The sequence below is a fragment of the Erpetoichthys calabaricus genome, chromosome 16 (genome assembly GCF_900747795.2).
Source record: "Erpetoichthys calabaricus chromosome 16, fErpCal1.3, whole genome shotgun sequence".
Lineage (NCBI taxonomy): Eukaryota > Metazoa > Chordata > Cladistia > Polypteriformes > Polypteridae > Erpetoichthys > Erpetoichthys calabaricus.
This window is the reverse complement of record NC_041409.2, coordinates 21,473,476-21,482,671: the sequence shown is the minus strand read 5'-3', so window position 1 is coordinate 21,482,671 and position 9,196 is coordinate 21,473,476.

The following is a 9,196-nucleotide window of genomic DNA, read 5'->3' as shown; positions in this document are numbered from 1 at the left end:
TAAACTGAATATTATCTAATGTCACTCTGTTCAAAAAGTAAGCAAGATAAAGGATTTTACAGCCCTCAGGTTATATAGTTTGACCTAATTCAAGCACCTGAGGGCAATTACAATAATTACACTAGTGACCCAACATAAAGTTTAGTTGCATAATTAACAAATAAGGAGCAAAACACTAAACTAATATAACATACTTAACAAAAACAATTAACCATTATTAAATTGAAACAAACATTGTAAAGACAGAAATGAAAAAGACAAAATGAATTCCAAGTTTTGTATTTGCTGTCTTTCGGCTTCAAATTTTTGTCCCCCCCCCCCCCCCATAAGAAACACCCACCCATTTTATTTTTTTAATTTTTTTTTTAAGCCACCTTTTAGATGTTTCTGATGTTTGGTTTACAGATTCCAGACCTCTGCTACTTTATTCTGCACTCAGTACGTGACATTTACTTATTTACAAATGCATGTTCTGGTCATAGGATAATCTTGTAAGAGATGGCCCCCCAATTCAAAAACCCATTTTTGCTATTGTAGTGTATGTAAGCAATGTTTGAAGTTGCCTGGTTTATGGGAGTCTGGTATGGTAGATAATAGTTGAACCCGAATCAAAAGGACCAAAATGAGAAGGGTCAGGTGGATATACAGTGGAACCTCGGTTCACGACCATAATTTGTTCCAAAACTCTGGTCGTAAACTGATTTGGTCGTGAACCAAAGCAATCTCCCCCATAGGATTGTATGTAAATACAATTAATCCGTTCCAGACTGTACGAACTGTATGTAAATATATTTTTTTTAAGATTTTTAAGCACAAATATAGTTAATTACACCATCGAATGCACATCGTAATAGTAAAATAAATGTAAAAACATTGAATAACACAGAGAAAACCTTGAACAACAGAGAAAACTAACATTGCAGGAGTTCACGCTAATAGATAGATAGATAGATAGATAGATAGATAGATAGATAGATAGATAGATAGATAGATAGATAGATAGATAGATAGATAGATAGATAGATAGATAGATAGATAGATACTTTATTAATCCTAAGGGGAAATTCACTGTAAACACTTTTTTTAAAATGAGTTTTAAGCACAGGGGGAAAAAAAAGGAACATTTGAACAAATCCGAACTTTATTTAAAAACCAACCACAAGCAACCAAGAAAGTAACATTGCAGGAGTTCACACTAATAGCCTTCAGACCCGATCGCTGTAAACACTTTTTTTTTTTTATTTAAATGAGTTTTAAGCACAGGAGAAAAAAAGGAACTTTTGAAAAATCTGTAATTTAATATACCATCAAGAAAAGTAACATTGCAACAATTCACACTACGAATGAAAAATGAACATTTGAAAAATCCGTAATACAAAAACTAACCATAAACCACCAAGAAAACTAACCTTGCATGAGTCGAGTTCTGGCATGAAGTGAGGAGGAACTGGATGGAGAGGAGGTTACAGGGCTTAGAAGCCATGGTTAACTGCAAAAGCACAAAGAGTTCACAGGTAAAGCACGCACGTCTGACTGAGAACAATGAACAGGGAGAGGCTGAACACGTGCTTAAATACAGTAATCGGCGCGTACGAACCAGAAGGGAAATGAAATAGAGCACAGAGAGTTCACAGTGAAAGCACGCACGCACGTCTGACTGAGAACAATGCAACACGTGCGGAAATCATCGGCGCGCACAAACCGAAAGGGAAACTGGCTTGTTCGTATACTGAGTGTGTGGTCGTGAACCGAGGCAAAAGTTTGGTGAACTTTTTGGTCGTAAACCGATTTGTACGTGTATCGAGACGTTCGTGAACCGAGGTTCCACTGTACTGGACATTGGTGCACAGTGAGTAAAGTCGTCTGGACATGTGGCGCAATTGGCAGAGCATGACAGAGTGAACAGGTCCAGTGTAATAAAGGAGAAGGGGATGGCCGAGAAAGACAAAAATGATATTAATGAACAACAACAAAGTAAGGCTGGGCCTTGGGAACCAAAAAAAAAAATATTATTACTACTACTAGTGCTACTGCTGCTACTGCTAATACAGAATAATAATGCTATAGATTGAAGTGAGAAGGGGGAGGAAGGCATGTGGCTCTCAAAGATATTCTTTGTTTTTGTTGTACAAATTTTACTTTATAAGTTAAAACATTATATTGCTAGTTTTCTTGAATGCTGATTTTTATTTGGGCACTCCATCTACAAAGTACTTGTTTTACTGCTGCTTTAATATATATGAGTGTTTTTTCTACCACAGGGGTCTGAAGTGAGTGCTTGAGTTGTTATGTAATGAGAAAAGCACATTGTTTCGCTTGATCTATAAATTCAAGAGCATCTTTTAGTCTCGATGTTTTTAGGAATACACGTCTACCTCTTTAAATAATTAACTTCTTTATAGGAGCACATTGACAACAACAGGCCTTTCAGCCCAATATAGCCTACCAATTTCTGTTAAAGTCGTGTTTTTAAAACAATATTGAGTCGAGACTTAATGGTCCCCAGGGAGCAACATTACAACACTGCGCTAGGCAACTGGCTCCATATATTTACAATTCTTTGTCTGAAAAAGTCTTTGCTAACGTTTGTGTATAACTTACTCTTACCTAGCCCCCAGATGTACCCTGGTGTTCTCATTAAAGAATTTATTTTAAGCAGCTACTGTAGCATGACGGCCACAAGGAGGAAGTCCAATATATAAATAAGAGAGGCGGTGTAACTTGTGGCGAGGTATGAATTACAGCAAGCTCACCTCCTTGTAACCCTGGGACTCTGACTTCCTTTTGTGATATTGGCTCTCTATTTAAATAGATTTAGGGGTCTTTACTGTATTATACTGTCATTTATTTTTAAATTGACATAACTCTTAAACTCGGTACTGCCTTTGCACCATGCTTAGCGTAATCGGATGCTTTATGGGAATCTCATAGCATCACAAATAAAAGCTTTCAACATCCACATTTATCTTTTTGAATGTAATGTGAGCCATTTTTTCTTTACAAAGCCAAAATGTTTCATTTATTTGGCCCTAATGGTTTTATTTTCACTTTTGAACTGCTGTTTTGTAAATTTTATTTGACTTAAAATGGTGGTATGAAAATGAATGAGGAAATTAATGTTATGATTCAGAAAAGATATGAAGATAAGAAATTAATACTTATAGATGTTGAAGATACCCTTGTGGTAGATTTGCATTTTCCCAAATTTCACCGTTGCCTGTACCTTATGGTGTCTGATTCCAGCCACTTCTGACATTTCTCTGAGTGCCATTTGTTGATTCTTTATGCTGAGCTCATCGGGTTTTTTTCTTTGTTGCTCTGTGTAGAGGTGGTTCACAAACAGAGTTATTTATTTACGTAGATATTCATAATCATCTTTATAATCATAATCTATTCATAATCTTAGACACTACCTTACATGCCTTACATATGGAAAGGCTGATTGAGAAATAAGGATGACCAGAAGTTCAACTGTAACCAAAGACCAGAAGTGAGGTCATCAGGGCTGGAAACGGACGTGACGCCATTGGACCCGGAAGCGATAAGTGACATTATTGGGACCAGACGGAATTTCCTGTAATCGGTCTGCAGTGGAAAGAGAGAACGGATCGGCACACTCCACCACCCCCTGGTCTGGCGTGGAATTGCTCTCATTCAGGCCCTTTAACTGCCTCCCATGTGCACGTGTGTGACACTACATAATTTCCTGAGACGTGCCCCATAGCAACTGACACCATATAATGACGGTTACTCCAAAAAGCAGCTCCTTATTGTTAAATTGCTTACCATATATCCTTAATTTTTTGTTTATTTCAGTGCACACCTTAATTTAATGTGTGGGATTTCATTATGAATATTTAGAGTTTTTTATTTCATGTTACTTTAAAATATCTGGTGCTTTGCATGATTATTTGATAAGTAAATCACAGGTTTGTATGGTCTCTTGAAGAATGGAAGTTGAAGTGATAAATCATTTTGTCAAGGGCATAATTTAAATAAAACTTCTAATCCTTAGCTAGCACATGAACATGAGGGTAGATAAACATTGTACAGTATGAGTATTATTAAGCATGTGTTTGTGGGCTAAATAAAAGTGCAACCAAGCGAGAAAGTTAGACCGCCACTGATTGTAGCACTTCCTAATACCATATGCCTCAGACTGATGTCATTCTCCTCCATGGAACACTTAAGTATTATTTTCTTTCATAAAGAATTGTGAATTGTCTATGGAGTAGCCCTTTTTCCACAGCTCACTTACAAATGTTTTTCATCCCCTGCTGTGTGTTTCATGTCTGACAGTGCTTAAAACAGCTCATACTTCCATGCATGGTTTTTGGCACAGTAAAGTGCAACAAGTGCTGCTCATACGCTGTGCTGCACATCAGAAATCAAACTGGCTACATTTGCATTAGTGTATGACGGGACCCCCACCTGTCTTTACAAACTGCAAGCCGAGTGGCTTGGTGTACAGCAAGAAAGAATGTCACATGAACAGATAGAGACCACCAAGGCCCAGGAAAAGAGAAGGTGCAGTCAAGCAGGCTTGTCAGAAGTACACAATCCCTCCTGGGTGAAAAAGAACGGCATACAGCATATCGTATCTCAGGAAGAGAACTGCATTGCCCATGGAAATGTGCTGTACTGGAGCAGTAGACAGAGGCCAGTTGTTCACTTGCAGTCAATCAGGTGACAGAACAAGGTCCATGAATGGAAGGAGTGGGACCAGGTGTCTCTTTTATGTAAGACTGTAAAGAATAAGGACAGCTTTTAGGAGTACTTTGAGGTTGGCAAGCGATCAAGTAAACCTACATGTACATACTTAACCCAGATCTGATCTTATAGAGTAGAAGTTCAGATATGTCTTGGTTTGTCCTGTTTGTGGATTTACTTTCTATCCTCCTCCAATCTTTATATATAATACGCTACCGTGGCTGTTCATTTGTCTGTCTAGGATTTTAAATCACCTGTAGCTCGCAAACCATTTGACCTATTGACCTGAAGTTTGGTGCACATATATTACGTGATGTCTACTATCCACTTTCGGGGTGATGATTGAGCTCCAAGGTTATTCCTCTTTATATTTTTATTTTATTTTATTGTAGAATCTACTCTCAGCAGCAGCCAGCAGGGTGGCCGTGCAGCGATTCCTACGGCCACCGTTCTCATCCCTACGACCTTCACTATCACTTCCCCTACCTCTTCATATCTTAAATCATTCTCGAGGCAGATTGTAGACTTAAATGTCAGCTTAAGTGAAAAATTAAGAAAACATACTAAGTAATTGCAACAAAAACACTGACTTAACCAGTTTTAACACGAAAGAAGAGAAGAAGCGGCCCACTAGGGTGCAGAAAAGAAGAGCTGCTCACAAAGCAGAAAACACATCAACCTCTGAGCAAACGAATGCTAAACATACAGAGAAAGCAGTGGCGGACCGTGCATTTCACACCTAGGCCTTCAGTAGTGCTCCGTCTGAATCAACCCGCCCCTCAAAAACTAATTTATGGTTATTAAAGCCATCTTAATATGCAGAAATACAATATAAAGAGCCGTTGCATTGCAGATAGATAACTCCTGTAGCCACAATAAATGCCTTTATTGAATAGACAAACCAGGGGTGAACAAGTTCCTTTCTACTGCAGCTACAGCCGCGACACACATAAAAAACATCAATAATAACTCATAAACTTGCAATATTATTTAGGAAAATCGCAACATTTTACTCACCAAAAGTTCGGATTATTTGTAAACAAAATCCATCCTCCTCTCTTTCCTCTAAAAACAGTTCAATTACTCTGTCTTACAGATTATCCGTGCGCTTCAGTTCCAACACGAAGTCCCTTTCTATCGCCATCGAAGCTAATGCTGAAAGTTGAACCTGCCCTGTCGTATTTCTGGCATAAGTTTTAATTCGCTTTATGGCTGAAAATGTCCGCTCGACAGAAGCAGTGGACACGGGAATGGTCACCGCCAAACATACCAATGTGTACAGCTGCCCCATGATGCTCTCATTCAGATTTTTCTGATGAAGGAAGTCAAGGAGATCAGTGGGAGATTTTCCTGTAAAATCATCCATGGCATACATTACAGTCAGTTCTATTTTTAGCCGAGACAGATCAAAAAGTGCTTTGTGCGCTCGGAGCGCCTGCGGTGCATTCAGTGGCCTCATAGAGTTCCTCATATCGGCTTCTATCTCGCGCAACGGTGTCACAGAACTCCTTTACCCTAGCCAGACAAAACTGCACATCCAGTTTTTTGTCCTGTAGTATTGAAAAGAGCACGTCTGAATACTCAAAAATGCCATTGAAAGTGTGAAGCAAAAAAAAAAACTCAAAATCATCCAGACGTGCTTTAAATCCATCAGCACAGCGCACTGTGTCCTTATCATATTCATCATGATGCTCCAGAATGTGATGAAACAGTTCCTTTAGAGCATCTGTCTTTTCTATCCAATCAACAGGTCTGAATACGGTGACGTTGCTGTACGCCTGCTAGAGGGCCCTAGTGAAACCAACTCAAAATCTGATTGGTTGAAGCAACAGTTTAATCGACATTTATTTTGTGTTAGAGGGCCTGCAGAACGGATTGTGAAGGCCAACTGGCAGACTTCTTTGACTTTGACCCTGCCTGGCAACAAATGATGGCTGAAATGTGATTGGTTAAATGCTTTAATACGAAAATACATGTCTGGAAGCAGTACAACCATCAGAAAAGCTATGAAAGGAAGCGGACAGACTATTTGGAATCTATATATATATAATCCCTATGTGCGTCCAGGTGTCCGTGTGTGGGTGTCTTCTGGTGAAGTGCACATGCGCGGGGCACGGTGCGATGCGCGATATTACTGTCAGAGAAAGTTAGAGGCGTTTTATGGAAATACAAACCAGTATTACTGCGAGAGGAAATTAAAGGTACACAATACAGTGACGCATATTATAGCCACGTACAAGCCAGTATTACTGTCAGAGGAGATTAAAGGCATATTACCGACGCGCACGCCTGTATTACCGCCAGAGAAAATTAAAGGTATATTAAAGGTACAAGCTAGCGGACGTACAAGCCAGCGGACGTACAAGACGGTATCCTTCAATAAGGGCGTGCACAGGCATCCTTCAATAAGGGCGCGCACAAAAAGGCGAGCCTCAAAAGGGCGACCTCAATTGGGCGCAGCGAATAAAGGCGCGCGTAAATAAAGATCTGCGCCTTTGTTGCTCTTCACATATTCCAGAGCCATTTGAACTAAATTATCTACGAACGCCTTTATTCGCCGCACTCAATTGAGGTTGCCCTTTTGAAGCTCGCCTTTTTGTGCGCACCCTTATTGAATAGAGCCGTACAAGACAGTATTACTGTCACAGAAAATTAAAGACACACAATACACGGCGGCAGCCCACGAAGAACGGTCAGCTCAGCAAGTAAACATCAACAAAAGAAAGGCTGAAAGAAAGAAAAATACGACCAACAAAAAGAATGAGGTCAAAGTCCCTTGCCATTTAATTTAGACTGTTCCTACTAATGTTTATGCACTACTGTTCTAGCGCCCATTATTTTAACAGGCTAAATGACTAGTTATTTAATAAGTATTCATGGACAAAATATAATTAACATCAGTTTGTGATTCATATATTTTTTTAGGCCAGCAGAGAAGGCCTTGCAGGCCCTGATGGTCTGCCACTGAGAGAAAGGTGATGAAAACTAGGAATGCTGAAGTCAAGTGTATTCACTGCAGGTTATTGCGCCATTACTGGTAATGTATAATTACCGTATTTTTTGCACCATAAGACGCACCTGACCATTAGACGCACCTAGGTTTAGAGGATGAAAACAAGAAAAAAAATATTCTGAACCAAATGGTGCACTAATATGTTTAATAAAATATAGCAGAATAATATTTCAACCATGTAAATTCAACAGCGGTATTAAGAAACATCATCACTGTCATTAACAAATAAGGAGAGACTTTAAGTTTCAAGCACTATTCTAGTTTTATGGAAACCCCAAGATCTCCTCATCGCTAGTGTCAGAATTTATTAAGCTCAGTTGCTCAAAATCACTTTGCAGCATCACGTACCTATCATCACGCTACATAACCTGTCCAAAGCCACCAGGGGACAAAGCACGTTTGGACCAATGCTCCCTGAACTTATATCGCCAGTCTAGTCCCATCTATATTTGTAATGCCACAAAGCCCTTCATCTCATGTTTTGTTGTGGGTTTCCAGTTTGAAAAATGAGAATGCGGTGCAAGCACAGCCCTCGATTAAAAAAATTGCTCTGCATACCTGTTTGTCTCGTTTGACAGTAGCTGAAAGGCAGCTTCAGGAAAGAGCAGCCTGAAGTAGTCCAGCGGCTGGTAATCTGTGGAGTCCAGAGTCCGACTCAGTGATAATGCGCAAAACAATCTCTGCTTTTTTTTTTTTCTGCACTCCCTTCGCTCCCTCATGAGATATAGATGCCATCTTGCTTTTGTTTACATTTTGCAACTCACGCATACGCAAGGATTAGATGCCGAGTCAATGAGTCTAACATTCCTCCAAGCACAGAGGGAATGCCTGTAACGTAACAGTGAGTTTTGTCGCCCTCTACCCCTGGATGTCTACTTTTGTCAGGTAATACACATCATGATCTGTGACGCAATATTCGCTCCATAAGACGCACAGACATTTCCAACCTTCTTTTGGGTAAAAAAAAGTGCGTCTTATGGTGCGAAAAATACGGTACTTAAAACGTCACTTTTCTGTACATTCTGGGCCCCCTGATGTATTTCTGAAAAAATGCAGAACACCTCTCCTATTTATGCAGGATATAGGTAATCATGAGCTTGTATGGAGGATCCTGTGACTGTGTACTACTATCTTATATAGGTGTTATATAGATGTTATATGTAGATGCGAATAATGTACAGTAGATATGTATGTAATATAGATATGTAGATGCGAATAATCATCACTTCCTTCATATTTGTCATGAGTGCTGTTTCTGTGGTCTTCTGAGTTAGCTTTATTCATTCCAATTTGGTATTATTTAGTTGCTGTTAAACTTGGTAACATTTCAATTATTTTGTTACCTCATTGGATGTGTTTTGTGTAGCAATCACCACTATTTTGGTGATTTTGGTGCCAGGCATATTGTCGATAGCAATGCTGTCAGTCATGGGATATCTGATGTCATAACATCCCACCTATATAAGATGGCAG